The following is a 23,643-nucleotide window of genomic DNA, read 5'->3' on the forward strand; positions in this document are numbered from 1 at the left end:
GTGGCCTTGTTGAAATTTGCTATACAAATACATTTGCCTCGTCCAGTAAAATGAGGCCTCTGTGTCACATTCAAATTTGACTTGCGTGGTGCTCCATGGAGCAGAATTAAATACCATCATTCACCATCATGGCTTTTTAATGCAAAACTGTGTTCCTGACATTAACATCATTGGACTGAAGCAAGACTTCATGTTGTTATTGTTGACACAGCAACCACTATTAAACTAATTATTTTACAAAACGGTCTATTCTCTCTAAATCTACGTCACATGTTCTGTCCTCATTATACCCCCCGGTTTGGGTCAATGTTCTGTCCTCATTATACCTCCCGGTTTGGGTCAATGTTCTGTCCTCATTATACCTCCCGGTTTGGGTCAATGTTCTGTCCTCATTATACCTCCCGGTTTGGGTCAATGTTCTGTCCTCATTATACCTCCCGGTTTGGGTCAATGTTCTGTCCTCATTATACCTCCCGGTTTGGGTCAATGTTCTGTCCTCATTATACCTCCCGGTTTGGGTCAATGTTCTGTCCTCATTATACCTCCCGGTTTGGGTCAATGTTCTGTCCTCATTATACCTCCCGGTTTGGGTCAATGTTCTGTCCTCATTATACCCCCCGGTTTGGGTCAATGTTCTGTCCTCATTATACCTCCCGGTTTGGGTCAATGTTCTGTCCTCATTATACCTCCCGGTTTGGGTCAATGTTCTGTCCTCATTATACCTCCCGGTTTGGGGGAAATGGAAGGCGGGGCTTTTCAGAGTATAGTAGTAGGGCTGATCCCGATTTAATTGACTGGGCTGTGGGCCGGGTCTTGTCTGGCTGTGTGCGTGTGTGCGCGTGCGTGCGCGCGCGTGCGTGTGCGTGTGTGTGCTAAAAGATTGGCTTTGAGACCTGTCTAAGGCCCGACTCACACATGCACAACAGATTGATGTATAGCTGATGCATGAGACTTATTGACTGATGCAAGCTCACAATGCATTTCCAATGGGAGTCACATGGTTTGACACAACATTTGTGTTGTATGAGGGGGTGGGGGGCAGTCGAAACACAGCCGAAAGCCATACAACACAAATGTTGTGTCAAACCATGTGACTTCCATTGGAAATGCATTGGGGCAAGATGTAAACAAACCCTTTCATACATCTAGCATGCATCAATGTTGTATGCTAGATCGAAAGTCGGGCCTAAGGCCTCACTCACACCTTTCGATCTAGCATACAACATTGATGCATGCTAGATGTAAGCAAGATGTAAGTGTCATGGCCGCCCCAATGCATTTCCAATGGAAGTCACATGGTTTGATACAACATTTTGGACTACAAGCTGTTGTATGGCTTTCGGCTGTGTTTCGACTGCCCCCCTCCCCCTCATACAACACAAATGTTGTGTCAAACCATGTGACTCCCATTGGAAATGCATTGGGGCAAGATGTATCACACCCTTTGTATACAACAAGCATACATCAATCTGTTGCGACCGTGTGAGTCGCCCCTAACTGCAATGTAGGCATAAGTAACTAAGTTACTCAAGTACTGAAGTACTGCACTTAAGTACAATTTTGAGTCATTTTTATTTTACAGCAGTATTTAACATTTTCAATACTTTTACTTCACTACAATTATTTGGGAACTTTAGTTACTAGTTACTGATGGATAATTTTGGATTATTGTAGATCTGTTATTTTGTGGATGGAAGTTTCCATGTTCCCAATGACCATGTATTTTCCATATGCCCTGTGCCCCAGCGTTTAGATAGTATTAAATCTCACTTCTGGCCCAGCGTGCTGATAAAGAATTGTTTTCTCCTGTTTGCCCCAACACCCAGTGTGTCTGTGGAAAACAGCATGTTATTCGGCCTTGGTGCTTTGCCAGAGCAGACAAGTTGTCTCCTAGTTATGTTAGCTGGTCGGCATTAACTGAGAATTATGAACTACATTTAGATGATTAACTACATATCCCATACATTATGCTTCCTGGTTTGGACAGGAAGTGACAGTGAATCCTCCTTTGGTTGTTTGACACGTTGCTCTGTGTAGCGTATTCATCTGATTACAGTACCCCATATATACCGTGTCCATTTGGTGGCACGGGGGAGACACATTTTGTAATTTGGCTGTATGTGGGATCTCTTCTGTGCTCTCTCCGAACTGAAAATGAACTGACAAAACCATATGCTCTGACTGGACTCACTTCTTTCTGGTGGACTCATTTATTCTATTGGGTATTTAAAGGTATTTTTCTAAAGAGTATTTCCTGCTTAAGGTAACATTTGGATATTGATAGTATTCCTGTTAAAGCTAATTGTTAACTTTGTCATCTGAAATGGTTTAATAACCATTTTTCCCATTGTTAGAGGCTCTCTGCCTAGATTTATTCATACTCTGATTACTTTCTTAAAAGTATTTTTACAGTTTGATAGTTTCAGCTCTGTGGCAGCTCAGTGATACAGTATTATACAGTCCTTTTTATCATTAGTAAATCATTAATTGTCCCTTCTGCATTTTATATGTAACAAATTGGTCTTCGAGTCCCTTATCTTAAATATTTCCAACAGTTACTTTGTGAATTTAGAATAGATTATATTACAACATACATTAACCACTTCAACCTTTTTAGGCACTGTATTGGAAATAGCCAGTAATGAGTACTTTTACTTTGGTACTTCAGGTTCATCATTTTGATGCCAATAACATTGTATTTTACTAAAATAAATTCTAAAACATGTGACTGTGAGCACTTCTTCCATCACTGAATGTAAGTCAAAGAGGAATTTGGATCACTTTCAAATCTCAATGGAGCAACTATTGAAGATATAATGTTTGGAGTTACATAATGCAAACCCATACCAAAGTGTAATTTTGTTTTAAACCCATCATGAATCTCAAGAGGTGTAGATATTTTAGAATTTAAGCAGAACGTGCCAATTATTTAGAAGCAATACCTTGAATTTGATTCAAGTCAGACCTAAGATCCATACTGCAGGATCTGGGGCAATGATGATTCTGATTTATCTACTGTATAAATTCAGGACTCTGACAGGCAAGGGAACTTTCACATAGATTTGGTGCCACCCAGTGGACCAGCCTGGACACTGCAACCAACCAGACTTTAAACTGGAGAGCTCTTAAACAGTCAATCACATCATAGACTGATGGAAAAGGTTCCAGTGAAAGGTTTGTTTTGTTGTTATATGTTGTTGTGTTCTGATATGTGATGTCATTTGTTATGAAAAGTGTTCATTTAACACACTTGTTCGTTTTGGAATTAGTATATGATTTATATAGCAATGTTCAAGGTACTTAAAGTGCACTTTACAGGACAAATAGAATAAATAGTACTTTATTAGGGTGAAAAATAGTTAAAAAGGTTATAAACTAAAAACAAAGAGAAAGGTGATTTGTCTTGTTTTTATGTGAGGACCACAATGGGAATACGGCCTGGAATTTGTTGTTTTAACCGGCTTTATTAATTTGTACGTTATATATTTTGTAATAAATCAAATCAAACATATTGGCCTGATCTCAAGCAGACACCAGTTATACCTTTTTATTAAGAGTCCATTTATAACAGGTTTTAAGTTGGGATAACTTAAATACAATACGTGTGTGTGTGTGTGTGTGTGTGTGTGTGTGTGTGTGTGTGTGTGTGTGTGTGTGTGTGTGTGTGTGTGTGTGTGTGTGTGTGTGTGTGTGTGTGTGTGTGTGTGTGTGTGTGTGTGTGTGTGTGTGTGTGTGTGTGTGTGTGTTGTGCCATATTGCAGTGGTAGCACTTCGACTCATTGCCCGGCCGGGAATCAAACGTGGGACCTTTTGCTTCCCACTCACTCAGATGGCAGTAATTTGTCTACTATTAGTTCTCTGAAGGTTTCAGACAATACAATATAATATATCCTTTCCATAGTTTTATTTGCACTGATTCTACAGATTCCATCACAATCATGTACAAATTGATGCATTTTTGAGGGGCGCTTAATGGCGTTTAATGTTTGTGTTTGTACCGTTTGTTTTACATCAACATTACATCACCTAATCAACATGAGTTAGACTATAATATATTAGCGCCCCTCACTTCACACAGGTGTGATTTTTAAAGTAGTTAATTGAACAGGTCACATTGTGCAGACAGTGCATATATGAATCCATCACACAACATTGAGAAAGGAAATGGTAAGTGCTTAAATACAGTTATGTAATTAAACCACACATCAAACCCATGTCTAAACTTAAACCACCTGCGAGCTATAACCATGTGATCACACTCCTGATTAAATGACTGATTGATTGAAGTATTTATTAACAGTTTGCAGAATTACAGTACATTTCAAGCACAACTCAATACAAAAACTGTTAACTGTGAGTGGACGACAGTCACGACACCATAAAGCATTACACTTGTTTACAAGAGGGTCCACCGTTTTCAATTCAACATTTAGAGATGTACAAATATACACTGCTATATAGCCCAAAACAGGAAATCATCATAAAGGAGGTAAAAAGGGGGAAAACACATATACAGTACTGTTGTTTTTGACAGCAAATTTCTATTTCAGTTCAATCATAGTCTTTGGACTGAAGTTTTTTGTCATATTTTAGTCACCTGGAATGTTTTTTTCTAGTTTTAGTCGACTAAGTGTCATGCGATTTTAGTCGACTAAATCTACAGTTGATTTAGTCGACTAAAATGAATTTTGGCGGGCCTTGATGCCGTTGTAATGACAGATTTTACACTTGCAACCAAGTGTAAAATGACTTATACTGGATCTCTTTTCCACTAGTCCCTTCCTAACATTTTAGTCTAGTTTTTATTTGTAATAGATTTAGTCTTAGTTTTAGCTTAGTTTTCATTTAGTTTCAATTTAGTTTTCATCAGTGGAAAAAGGTAGTCGACGAACATTTTTCGTAGAGATAAGGGAAACGAGACTGAGGAGAAAAATAGACCAAGCAAAAGCTTTGTTAAAAAGGTATGTTTTAGTCCTTTTTTAAAGCATTGATAGACTGTGCTGCTCTCAAATTGTCGGGGAGGGAATTCCACAGGCGTGGGGCAGTGGAGCAGAATGCCCGGTCGCCCATGGTGCGGAGCTTGGTCATGGGTGTAATATTACACACAGGTCTGGTTAAGAGATCTTTCTTGCTTTTAGAGCCCTTTAATTGAAGCATGGCAGTTTCCCAGCTTTGTAGAAGTAGAGCAAAGGATGAACACACAGTGACACCCTGGCTAATGTAAATGTGATTAACATAGCAACTGGGCTGACACTGGATAGTTCAATAGTCTGGATCAGTTCAGACAGAATATAGGGAATACAGGTCATTGTAGTAGTCCCTACCATTACTACCAAGCTGATGAGAATAATCCTAAAAGCCCTTCTCTTCATGTCATTGCCACTGTCCCTCTGTCCTTCTCCTGGTCCAGGCTGTTTCAGAGCTCTGAGGACCGAGAGGCAGCAGAAAGACAGCACAGCAATGCACACAATGCTAAAGCCCAGAAAGATGTAACGCACCACACCGAAAAACCACAACGAAAACAAGCTGAGTGCAAGCCCTATCAGCCAGACAACGCAGCAACAGGCCACCCTGTACCGGAGAGCTTTGTACCTGAGAAACACCACAGGCTGAACCACCGCTATGTAACGCTCCACACAGATACAACACTGGAACGATTGGATAGAGAACCAGAAAAACACAACATCGATGAAGATTGCAACCATCATCAAAATAAAGTTGCCTGTTAAGAGATTTGCAAAGTCAAAGACAGAGGCCAGGGTTGAGATGATCACAGATGCAGTCAGGTTGAGATAGAAGAACTCGGAGGCTATCGTCCCACCAGCTCCACTCAGTATCAGCCACAGGACGTAGATGTTGCTGGGGAGAACCAGGATGAGCTCGATAGCCAGATTGGTGATGACTAAGGGCATGTAGATGGCATCGTAGATGGAGGGGATGTAGGAGTCGGTGCCATTTCCCAGGGTGTCGTTCATCTTAAGGCTCTGTGTGTGTCCTGCAGCTGGTTCAGAAGAGAAAGACATAATGGACGGATTTGAGTGCAGTTGACTGAATATAACAATGACACATCTAAACATTTTAAACAAACAACTTTTCAAAATGTTCTTCTGAAAACAACAACTATTCTAATGAACAATGAACACAAGGTTGCAGTGATCTCACGTTTTGGATGCCAGCAGAGTGTCTCAGATCTCTGAGTTGGGTGTTGTGGTGAAGTGAAGTCTCTACTTCAGACGGTCACAGTCTTCCCGATAGCACGACGTCCTTCACATGATGTACTCTCCACTTTACCTCCTCTAACCATTCCCTTCCCTGCTTCTCCTTCCACTGTATTGCTTGTTGTACAGCTGCACAGATCAGTGTTTCTGTTGATGGTCATTCCATGGAAAGTCATATTTAATGACCCGTCACACACAGTCATTAGGCAAACATTGCCCTTGGTTGGATAGCCTTGTCCAACAACGATGTGGCGATGATTTGTGTATGACACACCCATACTTTATGTGCTTTATTTGCCCTAACTTAACTTGAACCCCAGCATCCCTATTTTGGGGGGACCGTTTGCCAGCAGATCTACAAGTTCACAACGTGACGTGGTTTTGACAGAGAGACTTGCTGTAGAGTGAAAAAATAAAAATACAAATGTACCACGTACAGTTGCAACTCTGTGGATTGGGTGGAACGTTCACTGGCTAACACATTTAACTCCTACAGCAGCATGCCTGCCAAAGTATGAGGACCAGGGTGTCAGGGTTCATGGTTTTATTTCAGTCTCTGTGTACATATGATTGTGATGAAAACATGATGATGATGATGATGATGATGATGATGATTTAATTATTATAGCATCAAAGACACAGCCATGGAGCTCAACCTCTTCACCCTTCAGACCAAATGTTTGCTCTGATAATTCTACCTGGGCCTATATAGGCCTACCTCAGGTGTGCCTAATAAGGCTAACACCAGACCCCACCCACCACTAAGTGAAATGATTAGAACCACATGATCCGACTCCACCCACTCTCAGCCTGGGGTCTTCAAAACCTGAACTTTGAACATTCAGTGGATTTTCTGTGGTCTGGGATTTTTTCTGGGTCTGAGAACTCTTTTTGAGCTGCAATGAAAACAGGAAAACAGTGAAAACAGTGATATCTGCTGGCAAATACCATTGTCATGGGATTTGCAGGCTGTGACATCACAGTCAGCAGGAAAATCAGAGCACTTGTTTGAGCCAGAAAACCCCAGATCTACTAAATGTTAAACGTTCTGTTTTTTGGGTGCAATTGAGCTCAGAAAATGTTGGATTTTTGGACAGAATCTGGAGGAGTAATATCAAAGAATGTGTTTTTAAAAAGTCGGCCTCCTGGTGGTGCTATAAGAGGCTTTTCTGGAAAACGGAGGTAGAGGTTCATCGTTGGCATCCAGGGAGTGTGCGTGCAAAATTTGGCATCGACCGGGTTAACGGTGCCGGAGATTAGCTGGTAACCGACGGATGGACACACACACGTGCACACACGTGCACACACACACACACACACACACACACACACACACACACACACACACACACACACACACACACACACACACACACACACACACACACACACACACACACACACACACACACACACACACACACACACACACACACACACACACGGACTCGCACACACAGGGACGGAGTGCAAAACATACGCTCTGCATTTGTTGCTTAATGTTGTATGTAAAACACTTTGAGTGGCCTTGTTGAAATGTGCTATACAAATACATTTGCCTCGTCTTGTTTTTCTGCCATCGTCCAGTAAAATGAGGCCTCTGTGTGACATTAAAATTTGACTTGCGTGGTGCTCCATGTAGCAGAATTAAATACCATCATTCACCAACATGGCTTTTCAATGCAAAACTGTGTTCCTGACAATAACATCATTGGACTGAAGCAATACTTCATGTTGTTATTGTTGACACCACAACCACTATTAAACTAAAAAAATATGTTTTATTTTTGAGTGGTGCAAGCCACTCCCTTACGGACTTATGTGTGTGGGTGCCTGCCTGGCTGGCTGGCTGGCTGGGTATGAGCATGAAAACAGCATCGTTGTTTTTCACCACCTGTGCGCAACCTAACACACACACAAACACACACGCACATATTAACTGTATATATGATGATTTCGGGTGTGCCAGTACAGTACAGTGACAGTACAGTACAGTAGAGGGTACAGTAGAGGGACCGGCACACAGTAACTCTGTCATTTCTCAACCGTTTCGGACACGGGGCAGCTCTCTGGAACCGGGCCGGCACCCTGGGTGCGTTCCTGTGGGTCTGGAACTCCCCCACCCCGCGGGAACCCCCACACGGAGTTGCACCACTCATTTCACACGGGTGTGATTTTTTATTTTTTACAAAACGGTCTATTCTCTCTAAATCTACGTCACTCTCCATGGTATTGATCAGAACGGCAATGTTCTGTCCTCATTATACCCCCCGGTTTGGGTCAATGTTCTGTCCTCATTATACCTCCCGGTTTGGGTCAATGTTCTGTCCTCATTATACCTCCCGGTTTGGGTCAAAGTTCTGTCCTCATTATACCTCCCGGAGAAAGACATAATGGACAGATTTGAGTGCAGTTGCCTGAATATAACAATGACACATCTAAACATTTTAAAAAACAACTTTTCAAAATGTTCTTCTGAAAACAAACACTATTCTAATAAACAACGAACACAAGGTTAAAGTGATCTCACGTTTTGGATGCCAGCAGAGCGTCTCAGATCTCTGAGTTGGGTGTTGTGGTGAAGTGAAGTCTCGTCTTCAGACGGTCACAGTCTTCCCGATAGCACGACGTCCTTCACATGATGTACTCTCCACTTTACCTCCTCTAACCATTCCCTTCCCTGCTTCTCCCTCCACTGTATTGCTTGTTGTACAGCTGCACAGATCAGTGTTTCTGTTGATGGTCATTCCATGGAAATTCATATTTAATCACCCGTCATACACAGTCATTAGGCAAACATTGCCCTTGGTTGGATAGCCTTGTCCAACAACGATGTGGCGATGATTTGTGTATGACACACCCATACTTTATTTGCCCTAACTTAACTTGAACCCCAGCATCCCTATTTTGGGGGGAACGTTTGCCAGCAGATCTACAAGTTCACAACGTGACGTGGTTTGAACCTATTTTAACAGAGAGACTTGCTGTAGAGTGAAAACAATAATAATACAAATGTACCACGTACAGGTGCAACTCTGTGGATTGGGTGGAACGTTCTCTGGCTAACACATTTAACTCCTACAGCGGCATGCCTGCCAAAGCATGAGGACCAGGGTGTCAGGGTTCATGAGATGGTTTTATTTCAGTCTCTGTGTACATATGATTGTGATGAAAACATGATGATGATGATGATGATGATGATGATGATGATGATTGAATTATTAAAGCATCAAAGACACAGGCATGGAGCTCAACCTCTTCACCCTTCAGACCAAATGTTTGCTCTGATAATTCTACCTGGGCCTATATAGGCCTAGCTCAGGTGTGCCTAATAAGGCTAACACCAGACCCCACCCACAACTAAGTGAAATGATTAGAACCACATGATCCGACTCCACCCACTCCCAGCCAGTGGTCATCAAAACCTGAACTTTGAACATTCAGTGGATTTTCTGTGGTCTGGGATTTTTTCTGTGTCTGTGAAGCCTTTTTGAGCTGCAATGGAAACAGGAAAACAGTGAAAACAGTGACATCTGCTGGCAAATACCATTGTCATGGGATTTGCAGGCTGTGACATCACAGTCAGCAGGAAAATAAGAGCACTTGTTTGAGCCAGAAAACCCCAGATCTACTGAATGTTAAAAGTTCTGTTTTTTGGGTGCAATTGAGCTCAGAAAATCTTTAAAAAACGCTTCTTTAAATCTTTTTTGAGGCAAACTTTGTTTGCTGAGTTAATAATGATTTCATTTGTGTTAAGCTTTTAGTTTTTTTCTCATTTGTTGCTTAATGTTGTATGTAAAACACTTTGAGTGGCCTTGTTGAAATGTGCTATACAAATACGCCTCGCCTTGTTTTTCTGCCACCGTCCAGTAAAATGAGGCCTCTGTGTCACATTCAAATTTGACTTGTGTGGTGCTCCATGTAGCAGAAATAAATACTATCATTCACCATCATGGCTTTTTAATGCAAAACTGTGTTCCTGACATTAGGCCGCACAAAATAATACATTGGTCTCCGGTTGCCGACCGACACTATTAAATATGCACGACCCAAATTATTTTATTGGCATTTGGTGAAAAGAAAAAGAAAAAAGAAAAGTCAAAATCCGACCGAGTCACTCAGACCAAAAAGGTCTTTATATATGGATATATATGCAGCCCAACAAAACGTAGCCTACACCTGCCCAAAGCCAAAGTTTTTCAAGTTGTTTAATGACGTACTCGACTTAGGCTACTACGAGAGAGAAAAGTCGGCTTCTCCGTCCCGGAGAGCACGGCGGGTGGATTGACGGTTGACGTTACTGTGTACTGGTTTGTCTTGCGCTGATTTGAATGAAAACACCGGCGTGCAATTCTACTTTATATACGGATCCCGACAACAGTGTTGACCTCAAGCAACCATGACAACTCTTCTGTGTATCCCATTCCCCACACGTGGATAAAGAAGAGGGCAAAGTAGGAGCTGTTTATAAGTGCATTGAGTGTCGCGCCTTAATATTCCAAGAGGAGACTTTTTTTTTATCTCGCCCTCTACTGCAGCACGCAGTCTGTATACAGGGAACCTCTCTCTCTCTGTCTGTCCACATGTATGTCTGCCTGGCTGGGTCGGGTCTCTCGGAATGTCACAGATTTATTTTGGATTTCGGAACCATTTTTTTGGACCCATGAAGAGCTCTACTGTGTAGTGTGTGTGAGCTAGCTAGCTAACGTTAGCTATGTTTTTTTTCTTATAACCTGTAGCACTAGCTAGCTATACTAGCTATAATATTTAAGTTATTCAAAAAGAAGCCTATCCATCATTGCCGTAGGGAAAAACAAATATATATTTTTAATAAAATAAAATAAATTCCTAGCGACCCATCCTTACGCGAAGCTGGAAGTGCAAGCACCATCAGCCAGACAACGCAGCAACAGGCCACCCTGTACCGGAGAGCTTTGTACCTGAGAAACACCACAGAGTGAACCACCTCTATGTAACGCTCCACACAGATACAACACTGGAACGATGGGACAGAGAACCAGAAAAACACAACATGATGAAGATTGCAACCATAAAAATAACATTGTTGTATGTGAAGTGATTTGCAAAGTCAAAGACAGAGGCCAGGATTGAGATGATCACAGATGCAGTCAGGTTGAGATAGAAGAACTCGGAGGCTATCGTCCCACCAGCTCCACTCAGTATCAGCCACAGGACGTAGATGTTGCTGGGGAGAACCAGGATGAGCTCGATAGCTCGGTGATGACTATGGGCATGTAGATGGCATCGTAGATGGAGGGGTTGTAGGAGTCGGTGCCATTTCCCAGGGTGTCGTTCATCTTAAGGCTCTGTGTGTGTCCTGCAGCTGGTTCAGAAGAGAAAGACATAATGGACGGATTTGAGTGCAGTTGCCTGAATATAACAATGACACAACTAAAAATTAAACATTTCGACAACTCTTCTCGGTGCTCCTCTTAAAATAAATAAAATAAAAACTATTCTAATGAGCAATGAACACAAGGTTAAAGTGATCTCACGTTTTGGATGCCAGCAGTGCGTCTCAGATCTCTGAGTTGGGTGTTGTGGTGAAGTGAAGTCTCTTCTTCAGACAGTCAGTCTTCCCGATAGCACGACGTCCTTCACATGATGTACTCTCCACTTTACCTCCTCTAACCATTCCCTTCCCTGCTTCTCCCTCCACTGTATTGCTTGTTGTACAGCTGCACAGATCAGTGTTTCTGTTGATGGTCATTCCATGGAAATTCATATTTAATCATTGCAGGGGTCTTCAAAACCTGAACTTTGAACATTCAGTGGATTTTCTGTGGTCTGGGATTTTTTCTGTGTCTGTGAAGCCTTTTTGAGCTGCAATGAAAACAGGAAAACAGTGAAAACAGTGACATCTGCTGGCAAATACCATTGTCATGGGATTTGCAGGCTGTGACATCACAGTCAGCAGGAAAATCAGAGCACTTGTTTGAGCCAGAAAATCCCAGATCTACTGAATGTTTAAAGTTCAGTTTTTTTGGGTGCAATTGAGCTCAGAAAATAAAAAAAACGAGATTACGTGGCCACAGGCATAGATATATATAAAGTATAGATGGCTTAAGGCGGAGTTTCTGACGTCGTTCACCCGGCGGCCATCTTACTTCGGTGCTACAGTACAGTATGTTCAATGGCAGCTCAAACAAAAACAATCATAACTCGCTCAAATCTTGACGGATTTACAAACGGGTTGGTTTATTACAAACGTTGTCAACGTGGCTATGATTCAGGACGCTTATCTGCTTAATTTTTAAAGAAAGTCGTATAAAAGCGTATAAGTATGCGGACGTCTCTGACGTTTATAACAAACCAAACCGTTTGAAAATCGGTTGAAAATTGAGCAAGTTGTGGTTATTTAAAAATGCATGCCCCATAGACACAATGTTATGTGGCCCCGAGGTAAGATGGCCGCCACATAGCAACGTCGCTCTCCATTCACCATTGGTGAGCCATCTAGCTTTCTTATATGGAGTTGGAACAACTGAGGTTCGGGAGGTTTGGCCAAGCAGATGACAACCAAGCTCAACCCACCTGCCACTGCCAACTCCACCCTTGCCACCCTTGCCAACCACTCACCCACCTCCAACCAGCCTGGCCACTCCTCCCTCACCTACCACCGGGGGTATTTAAACGCAAGTTTAAAAAATGCCAGTGTGCGGTTCCGCCGCGTCCAACATGAACCGGACATCCCGGGAATTCCGCGAGGGTCCACGTTCCTCCCCGACAGGGGACGATCACCAGCAGGACCCGGTACTGGCCCAGCAGCTCAAGTCATCCCCCACCTCATCCCGTCGCCTCGGCCAGCAAGCTCAAGCAGCAGCAGCTTCTCCAACCAGCCTTCCCGTCGCCTCTCCGCGCGGCTCCAACCTACCAGCACCAACTCTCGTGTCAGACTGGACCGTAGTCGGCCTCCAAAGAGCCCTCATCACCAAAGGCATTAACTTCACCCGCTCAGCTAACAAACAAGCCTTATTTACACTCCTCATGTCCACCCGCGTTGCTCAGCTCAGCAACAGCACAACAACAGCAGCCTCGCCAGCCAACGCGGGTCTGTCGCGCAGCCGTGACGTCACGCGTCATCCACCCAGCCCAGGAAACGCTTCTCGGGCGTCCGCTCGGCCCGAGTCGTCGTCGCGCGGCAGGCAGCCCCGTCGCGTCGCGGAAACTCCTCGCGCCGGGCTGCCACGTCGCGTGGCGGCGCCGTCACAAAGTCGGCAGCTCCGTCCCGCTCCGGTGACGTCACGCAGCGTTCCGCTGCCACAGTGACATTCGAGAGACGCTCATTCTCTCCAGACGCCCACCATCTCCACTCCCATCACTCAACCAAAGGAGCTCCAGCCTCCTCCACCATGCAAACGGCCAGTATCCTCCCTCCACCACACACTACAAAACTAATCCAACTTCCACCTGGTTTTCTCCCTTCTGCCCCACCTGTCCCTCCCTCCTATTTCCAGCAGGCCGCAGCACCTCCGCGGCCAGGGCCGCCTCCAGACTCCAGCAGTTCAATTCCGGCACTTACTGGGGGCTCCCTCGATCTGGAGCTGTACTGCCGGATCTTTGCCGGCAAAACATCAGAAACTTGCAGTCTTTGCAACTGCCCCACCCATCCCACCAAATCCTCGGCCGGTGGTCGTCCCAGGCCTACCACGGCTACATCCGCACCAACGCCCCGGACCTGCACAATGCCTAGCTCTCCATGGTCTCGTAATCCAAGGTAAGATACTTTTGGGGTTTCTACACAATCGCACAGGCGCTCGCCTCGACCCCTAAGCCAAAGTATCTGGGTCCACGCCCCCTCGAACCTAATCCCACTGTCGCCCACGTCCCGTGCTCTGACCATCTAAGCCGCACACCGCACGCTTGCGTGTGGTGATGACCTTAGATGACCAAGCACCCCCGGTGTCATTCGTGCCCCGCGCCATCTAAGCCGCACGCTCGCGTGCGGTGATGACCTTAGATGTTCATGCCGGCACCTCTAATGGCATCCTTCCCCCCGACCTGACAATCCAAGCCGCATGCTACACGTTCGCGAGTAGTGATGCCCCTGGATGGTCACGCCGGCGTCCCACATGTCATGCGTGCCCCGACCACCCAAGCCGCACACTTCACGCTTGCGTGAGGTTGTGACCTTGGATGATCAGGCACCGTTATGGCATCCCCCGCCCCTGGCCATCTAAGCCGCACGCCGCACGCTTGCGTGTGGCGATGACCTTAGATGACCATGCTGGCTTCCCCCCACATCTGTCCTGCCGTGGCTGTTTATGCCTCACGCCCCATGCTCCGCATGCGACGTGTCCATAAACGACCACACTCCACGTCTATTCAATAAACCATCTAAAAGGTTCTCATGTCTGTTGCTTGGTCTTTCCTAGTGAAATATATCTATGGCCACAGGTCTACACTGTAATATTCTTACAGAATATGCTTATATTGATGCTCTATCTCCACCTAGCGTCTGTTAGATATAGCCACTGTGATTGGTTAGTGCTACTGCATGCTGGGAGTATCTTCAGGTACAGAGTCAGTTGTGTGAAGTCAGCCTTCCTATATACAGGTGATCCACCGCAGTCTGGAATAAAGCCTACTAATATTATAGCACGCCGTCCTGCATTTGATTGTACACATTGTGCAACACCAGACATACACCAGGGCAGGTCACTGAGGTCAGGTTGTGGCCTCCTGGTGGTGTTATAATAGGCCAATGTGAAAATGGTGTCCTTTCTTCTTACGCCTTGGATGGCAATTGGATGATTTGAGGCATTTTGTTCCAAAAATGTGTTTTGCAAAAATCCACCTGTTGGTGGTGCTATAACAGGCCAATGTGAAAAGGGTGGGATATATTCCTCAGCCTAGTAGGAAAGTCTGTGAAAGATTTCACGTAAATTGCACACTGTGTTCATGATTTGAGGCTTTTTGTTCAAAACGGGCCAATCCTGCAAACTTTGAAAGCCAATGTTAGCCAATTAGGAAGGAATAGGAAATATCGGACAGATCCGTCTTGAACACATGACTATAGAGATTGTCAGAAACGATTTGTGGGATTTTTGGACAGAATCTGGAGGAGTAATATCAAATAATGTGTTTTTAAAAAGTTGGCCTCCTGGTAGCGCTATAAGAGGCCGTTCTGGAAGATTTGGGGCAGAGGTTCATCGTTGGCATCCAGGGAGTGTGCGTGCAAAATTTTGCATCGACCGGGTTAACGGTGCCGGAGATTAGCTGGTAACAGACGGATGGACACACACGCGCGCACGCACACGCGCACACGCACACACACACGGACTCGCACACACACGGACGGGGTGCAAAACATACTCTGCCCATGCCTTCGGCCTGGTGGAGAAAAATTACAAAAACTTTTTTTTAATGTCACAAACGCTTTCAATGTTTTTCAGTCCAAGGGCCCCTTTGCTGAGAGAGAGATGAAGCATGGGACCCCCACTACATATTGTATAAATCTGTGTTGCGGATTAAATTCAAACATTTTTGGAGGCAAACTTTGTGTGCTAAGTTAATAATGATTTAATTTGTGTTAGGTTTTTTGTTTTTTTCTCTGTCTCATTTGTTGCTTAATGTTGTATGTAAAACACTTTGAGTGGCCTTGTTGAAATGTGCTATACAAATACATTTGCCTCGTCTTGTTTTTCTGCCATCGTCCAGTAAAATGAGGCCTCTGTGTCACATTCAAATTTGACTTGCGTGGTGTAGCAGAATTAAATACCATCATTCACCAACATGGCTTTTCAATGCAAAACTGTGTTCCTGACATTAACATCATTGGACTGAAGCAATACTTCATGTTGTTATTGTTAACACCACAACCACTATTAAACAAAAAAAATAGTTTAGCCATTGCAAGCCACTCCCTTACGGACTTATGTGTGTGGGTGCCTGCCTGGCTGGCTGGATGGGTATGAGCATGAAAACAGCATGGTTGTTTTTCACCACCTGTGCGCAACCTAACAAACACACAAACACACACGCACGCACATATTAACTGTATATATGATGATTTCGGGCGTGCCAGTACAGTGACAGTACAGTACAGTACAGTACAGTACAGTACAGTACAGTACAGTACAGTACAGTACAGTACAGTAGAGGGACCGGCACACAGTAACTCTGTAATTTCTCAACCGTTTCGGACACGGGGCGGCACGTCGGAACCGTCCCGGCCCCCTGGGCGCGTACCTGGGGGTCTGTTCTGTCCTCATTATACCTCCCGGTTTGGGTCAATGTTCTGTCCTCATTATACCTCCCGGTTTGGGTCAATGTTCTGTCCTCATTATACCTCCCGGTTTGGGTCAATGTTCTGTCCTCATTATACCTCCCGGTTTGGGTCAATGTTTTGTCCTCATTATACCTCCCGGTTTGGGTCAATGTTCTGTCCTCATTATACCTCCCGGTTTGGGTCAATGTTCTGTCCTCATTATCCCTGCCGGTTTGGGTCAATGTTCTGTCCTCATTATACCTGCCGGTTTGGGTCAATGTTCTGTCCTCATTATACCTCCCGGTTTGGGTCAATGTTCTGTCCTCATTATACCTCCCGGTTTGGGTCAATGTTCTGTCCTCATTATACCTCCCGGTTTGCGGGAAATGGAAGGCGTGGCTTTTCAGAGTATATACATCACCCCTGTTCTGGCCTCTCTCCATTGGCTCCCTGTTAAGTTCAGAATAGATTTGAAGGTGCTTTTATTTGTTTTTAAATCACTTCACAGTCTCTCTCCCTCCTACCTCTCTGACCTAATTGTGCCCTACGCCCCATCTAGAGCATTAAGGTCTGCGGACAAGCTGCTGCTGGTCGAGTTCACGACTAGCAAGAGGAGCAGGGGTGATCGTGCTTTTGCGGCTGCGGGCCCCAAACTCTGGAACATGTTGCCCCACCATATTAGATCTGCCGAGTCAATTGGGGCTTTTAAAGCCCTCCTCAAAACTCATCTGTTCTCCCTCGCCTTTAATTGTCTCCACCAGGCCGAAGGCATGGGGAGAGAGTATGTTTTGCACTCCGTCCGTCCGTGTGTCCGTGTGTCCGTGTGTCCGTCCGTCCGTCCGTCCGTCCGTCCGTCCGTCCGTCCGTCTGTGAACAGCTAATCTCCGGCACCGTTAACCCGGCCGAAGGCATGGGGAGAGAGTATGTTTTGCACTCCGTCCGTCCGTGTGTCCGTGTGTCCGTCCGTCCGTCCGTCCGTCTGTGAACAGCTAATCTCCGGCACCGTTAACCCGGTCGATGCCAAATTTTGCGCACACACTCCCTGGATGCCAACGATGAACCTCTGCCCCAAAATTTCCAGAACGGCCTGTTATAGCGCCACCAGGAGGCCGCTTTGTGCAAAACAAGTTTTTGGACAGTACACCTACAGATTTTGTCCAAACATCACGCAAATTGGTACACAGTCTCTCTAGAGCCATTCAACGAAACGGGTCATTCAGATTTCTCAGACTCCATCCTGATTGGCTAAGATTGGCTTCCAAAGTTCGCAGGAGTGCTCAGTTTCAAACAAAATGCTGCAAATCATGAACACATCGTGTGATTTCAGTGAAATTGTGCACGCACATTCCCACTAGGCTGAGGAAGAAATGCCACGTGAACATTTTCAACTCAGCCTCATGGTGGCGCTATAACTGGCCGAAAAGTGTTTTACCTCCAACTGCACGGATCTGTGGATAACTTTGTATGCCAACTCCCTAGAGGCCAAGGAAAAACCTTTGCCTGGAATTTTTCACATCTGCTCTTTATAGCGCCAGCAGGAGGCCGACATATGTAAAACACATTTTCTAATATTACTCCTTCAGATTTTATCCTAATTTCACGCAAATCGGTACACATGCTCTCCATAGTCATGTGATCAAGACTGGTTTGTTTCATTTCTCATAATCCACCCTCATTGGCTACGATTGGCTTCTAAACTTTTCAGGAGTAGCCCGCTTTGCACCCGTTTTGTACAAATCGCCACAACTACTCAACGCAGCGTCCGATTGTGGTGAAACTGTGCATGCACATTCCCACTAGGCTTTGGAAGAAATGCCGCTTGACAGTTTTCAAATCAGCCTCATGGTGGCGCTACAACAGGCCAAGCATCACACACACACTCCTATCCTCCTGGTGGAGACCTGTGCCCAGAAGGGCACTTTTTCTAGTTGCACCTGATTTACCTGTATATTGATTTCCAGCTCTGTGCTATTGTATGCTCTGTTTTATATTTTATTGTCTCTTTTCATTGTTTTATATTGCTATGCTCTGCTGTCTTGTTTTCACTCTGTTCAGCACTTTGGTCAGCTTTGGCTGTTGTGAAGGTGCTATACAAATAAAGTTTGATTTGATTTGATTTGATTTTAGTAGTAGGGCTGAGCCCGATTGGCAGGGCTGTGGGCGGGTCTTGGCTGGCTGGGTGCTACACAATGTTGTACACTGTGTGTGTGTGTGTGTGTGTGTGTGTGTGTGTGTGTGTGTGTGTGTGTGTGTGTGTGTGTGTGTCATGTGTGTGTGTGTGTGTGGTGCCATATTGCAGTGGTAGCACTTCGACTCATTGCCGGGCCGGGAATCAAACGTGGGGCCTTTTGCTTCCCACTCACTCAGATGACAGTAATTTGTCTATTATTAGTTCTCTGAAGGTTTCAGACAATACAATATAATATATCCTTACCATAGTTTTATTTGCACTGATTCTACAGATTCCATCACAATCATATACAAATTGATTGATTTTGAGGGGCGCTTAATGGCGTTTAATGTTTGTGTTTGCACCGTTTGTTTTACATCACCATTACATCACCTAATCAACATGAGTTAGACTATAATATATTAGCGCCCCTCACTTCACACGGGCGTGATTTTTAAAGTAGTTAATTGAACAGGTCACATTTTGTTGACAGTGCATATATGTATGAATCCATCATACAACATTGAGAAAGGAAATGGTAAGTACTTAAATACAGTAACTGGTATGTAATTAAACCACACATCAAACCCATGTCTAAACTTAAACCACCTGCGAGCTATAACCATGTGATCACACTCCTGATTAAATGACTGATTGATTGAAGTAACAGTTTGCAGAATTACAATACATTTCAAACACATAACAAATACAAAAACTGTTAACTGTGAGTGGACGACACCATAAACCATTACACTTTTTTACAAGAGGGTCCACCGTTTTCAATTCAACATTTAGAGATGGACAAATATACACTGCTATATAGTCAAAACAGGAAATCATCATAAAGGAGGTAAAAAGGGGGAAAACACATATACAGCACTGTTGTTTTTTTGCACATTTCTATTTCAGTTCAATCATAGTCTTTGGACTGAAACTTAGTTTTAGTCATATTTTAGTCACATGGAATGTTTTAGTGTTAGTCTAGTTTTAGTCGTGTGTCATGCGATTTTAGTCGACTAAATCTACAGTTGATTTGGTTGATTAAAATGTATTTTGGCGGGCCTTGATGCCGTTGTAATGACAGATTTTACACTTCCTAACATTTAGTCTAGTTTTTATTTGTAATATATTTAGTCTTAGTCTTAGCTTAGTTTCCATTTAGTTTCCATTTAGTTTTCATCAGTGGAAAAAGGTAGTCGAAGAACATTTTTCGTCTTAGGTTTAGTCGACGAAATCAACACTGATATACAGTGAGGGGGAAAAGGGGTGGGTGGGGGATCATCACAGATGGTCTGAGGGTTGAATATTCACTAGTATTATTTCAGATAAAGTGGTTTCAAATCACCTGCTATAAGAGTCAGCTTGAGGAGTAATCATTTCAGCTTTTGTATGAACTAAACAATGTTTGATGAACAATAATGTAAAGTTTTCTTACCATGAGTAATTCATTACTAGGCTATATGTATTACATTTATTACATTAATAATAATAATAATAATAATAATAATAATAATAATAATAATAATAATAATAATAATAATAATAATAATAATAATAATAAATAACACATTTAAATGATTTCCAAATCACAAACTGCTATAGGGTTTAGAAACAATAGCATACAATTAGCGACGGCAAAACAAACAAAACCCCTTCTTGGGGTTAAAAGAGTAAGAGTAAATTACAGTAGAGATAAGGAAAAGAGACTGAGGAGAAAAATAGACAGAGCAAAAGCTTTGTTAAAAAGGTATGTTTTAGTACTTTTTTAAAGCATTGATAGACTGGGCTGCTCTCAAATGGTCGGGGAGGGCATTCCACAGGCGTGGGGCAGTGGAGCAGAATGCCCGGTCGCCCATGGTGCGGAGCTTGGTCATGGGTGTAATATTACACACAGGTCTGGTTAAGAGTATCTTTCTTGCTTTTAGAGCCCTTTAATTGAAGCATGGCAGTTACCGCAGTTTCCCAGCTTTGTAGAAGTAGAGCAAAGGATGAACAAACCCTGACAACCTGGCTAATTTATATGTGATTAATATAGCAACTGGGCTGACTAGTTCAATAGTCCGGATCAGTTCAAACAGAATATAGGGAATACAGGTCATTGTAGTAGTCCCTACCATTACTACCAAGCTGATGAGAATAATCCTAAAAGCCCTTCTCTTCATGTCATTGCCACTGTCCCTCTGTCCTTCTCCTGGTCCAGGCTGTTTCAGAGCTCTGAGGACCGAGAGGCAGCAGAAAGACAGCACAGCAATGCACACAATGCTAAAGCCCAGAAAGATGTAACGCGCCACACTCGGAAACCAAAAATGAAACGAGCTGAGTGCAAGCACCATCAGCCAGACAACGCAGCAACAGGCCACCCTGTACCGGAGAGCTTTGTACCTGAGAAACACCACAGGGTGAACCACCGCTATGTAACGCTCCACACAGATACAACACTGGAACGATGGGACAGAGAACCAGAAAAACAATACACAGATGAAGATTTCAACCATCATCAAAATAAAGTTGCCTGTTAAGAGATTTGCAAAGCCAAAGACAGAGCCCAGGGTTGAGATGATCACAGATGCAGTCAGGTTGAGATAGAAGAACTCGGAGGCTATCGTCCCACCAGCTCCACTCAGTATCAGCCACAGGACGTATGTTGCTGGGGAGAACCAGGATGAGGTCGATAGCCAGATTGGTGATGACTAAGGACATGTAGATGGCACCGTAGTTGGAGGGGATGTAGGAGTCGGTGCCATTTCCCAGGGTGTCGTTCGACTCGTTCATCTTAAGGCTGTGTGTGTGCCCTGCAGCTGGTTCAGAAGAGAAACATATAATACATTTGAGTGCAGTTGCCTGAATATAACAATGACACAACTAAACATTAAACATTTTGACAACTCTTCTCGGTGCTCCTTTTAAAATAAATAAAATAAAAACTATTCTAATGAACAATAAACACAAGGTTAACTCTTTGAGAGTTTCATGGATTTCTATATAGTTTTTAGACTTCTCTATGGCAGAATGGCGTTTTTGAATGATTTATTGAAAATTCTCTGTTGTGAATGTGTGACAACGAAAGACCTTCAGAGAAAGCTTGGCTTGTCTGCTTCCAGGAATCAACTGAGTTGATAAAATGTTTAGTTGTGGTGTTGGAAGCCATTTAAAAGAGCCTGCATTTACACTGGGTAGTGTTTCTAGGACAACAAAAAAAGTTATGACCGGTTGAAGTTTTATTTTCTAAATAACTTTTTTTCTGCTGGGCGTACATAGCCATGCAATATCTCATTTTAAAGGGTGAGTTGTCTAGTTCAATTAAAATAAAATAAAAAGTTTCTCACATGTACCACTGTAGATATTTTGCCATCTATAAATAGCATGGTCAGTCATGATCAATCTGACCTATCCAGCTAAAAGTCCCCCTAGCTCTGAAATGGAACATCATATAAACTCAATTCTTTTTTGGGGTAAAATTAGACATTCTAACGCACATTTTGATATATACCATGTTTACATAGTCTTACCAGTACCGTGTCTATTCATGCATGTATCTCAAAAACCTGTTGTGAAGAAACAGTTTTGATAAAAAACTCATCCAAGGACATTGTTTTGATATGACTTTGTGCCCATGATATGTATCAAAATATAGACTTGAATGTATACTGTATTATAACAAAAAAATTGGGTTCTTACCATCTACCGTTACAGAGTAAATCACAGTTGAAACTCGCTTAGTCAAACCATAAACCTCAGACTAGTGAACAAAATAGCCATGACAGGTCTAACTCATTGTAAAAGCTTGTCTTTTATTTTTTATGACTACTAACATAATACAATTATAATAAATATTACAGAAAATAAATAGGCCTACATACAAAACAGTTGTCCCCAAACTCCCCAGTGTCCCCAAACCACTGCATTCCAGTTGTTCTTGACGGTGTGTGTGTGTGTAGGCTAAATTTAAAAAAAAACAACAACTGAAATGAATGAATGCATCCGGTTCAGTGTCGGAGAACTCCATCGCAGTCTTGACTCTTCGTCTTCATCATCATCATCATCATCATCATCATCATCATCCTCCTCCTCCGATGCCAGTTCTAAATATATAAAAATAAACATTTAGCTGTAGTCAGCCCGGCCAATAGCCAGTTGGGGGGGGGGGAGACGTAGGCTATCTGACATCATCGTCATCATCACACGGAGACACACTAAACAATGTACAATCATGATTGTATACAATATACAATGAATGCAATTATCATGCAAGCTCAGACGTCAATGAAACGTCATACAGATCTTATATAATACGCTACTGTTAGCTTCACTCCCCGTCCCCCCTCCGATCCTTGTAGCAACGTCATCATAACCACGCGTTGCTTCAGTAAACGATGCATGTTTGTTCTCCGTCTTTGTAGACAGTAAATAAAAGGAGCGAACATTACTCTAAAGATCAGATCGCCTATAAGGCACGCTACAATATAAAATACTTGTACTGCCATGCGTGCATGCCTGCTACGATACATTTGTACTGCACCAACCAACCGATCGACACCAACCCCCCCCTCCAGCCCTTAGCCAGCACCAATGCACCGACCAACACCATTAGCCAGCACCTTCGGTGCTGGCTAATGGCTGGGGGCCATCGTGGTGAGTCATTCTGGCGTCATGATCTGACTAGTAGTAGTAATTATCCAAGCATCTATTTGTAGCGATCATCTTATGATTTCTGATCACTATAGAAGGGCATTTTCTACAATAAGATTACCTCAAAACATTCCGGGTTGATCGTCTTCTTCAATGGTTTCCCGGTATAGCTCATCGGACGACGATGGGGAGACAATGAAAAAAGGAGGGAGGGAGCAGCGAGTCTCGCTGTAAGCACTGGACCAGGGCTACTCCGCCTGGAGAAGGCGACTGGGACGCGTATGGATCAATACTACTACCACAAAACTCGCTCAAATAAATAGTACTGCTTTCAACTTTTTCTGCTAGAAAATCGCTCGGGCGAGACGGCAAACAGGCAAAACAATGAAAACTAT

The sequence above is a fragment of the Electrona antarctica genome (genome assembly GCF_951216825.1).
Source record: "Electrona antarctica genome assembly, chromosome: 11".
NCBI lineage: Eukaryota > Metazoa > Chordata > Actinopteri > Myctophiformes > Myctophidae > Electrona > Electrona antarctica.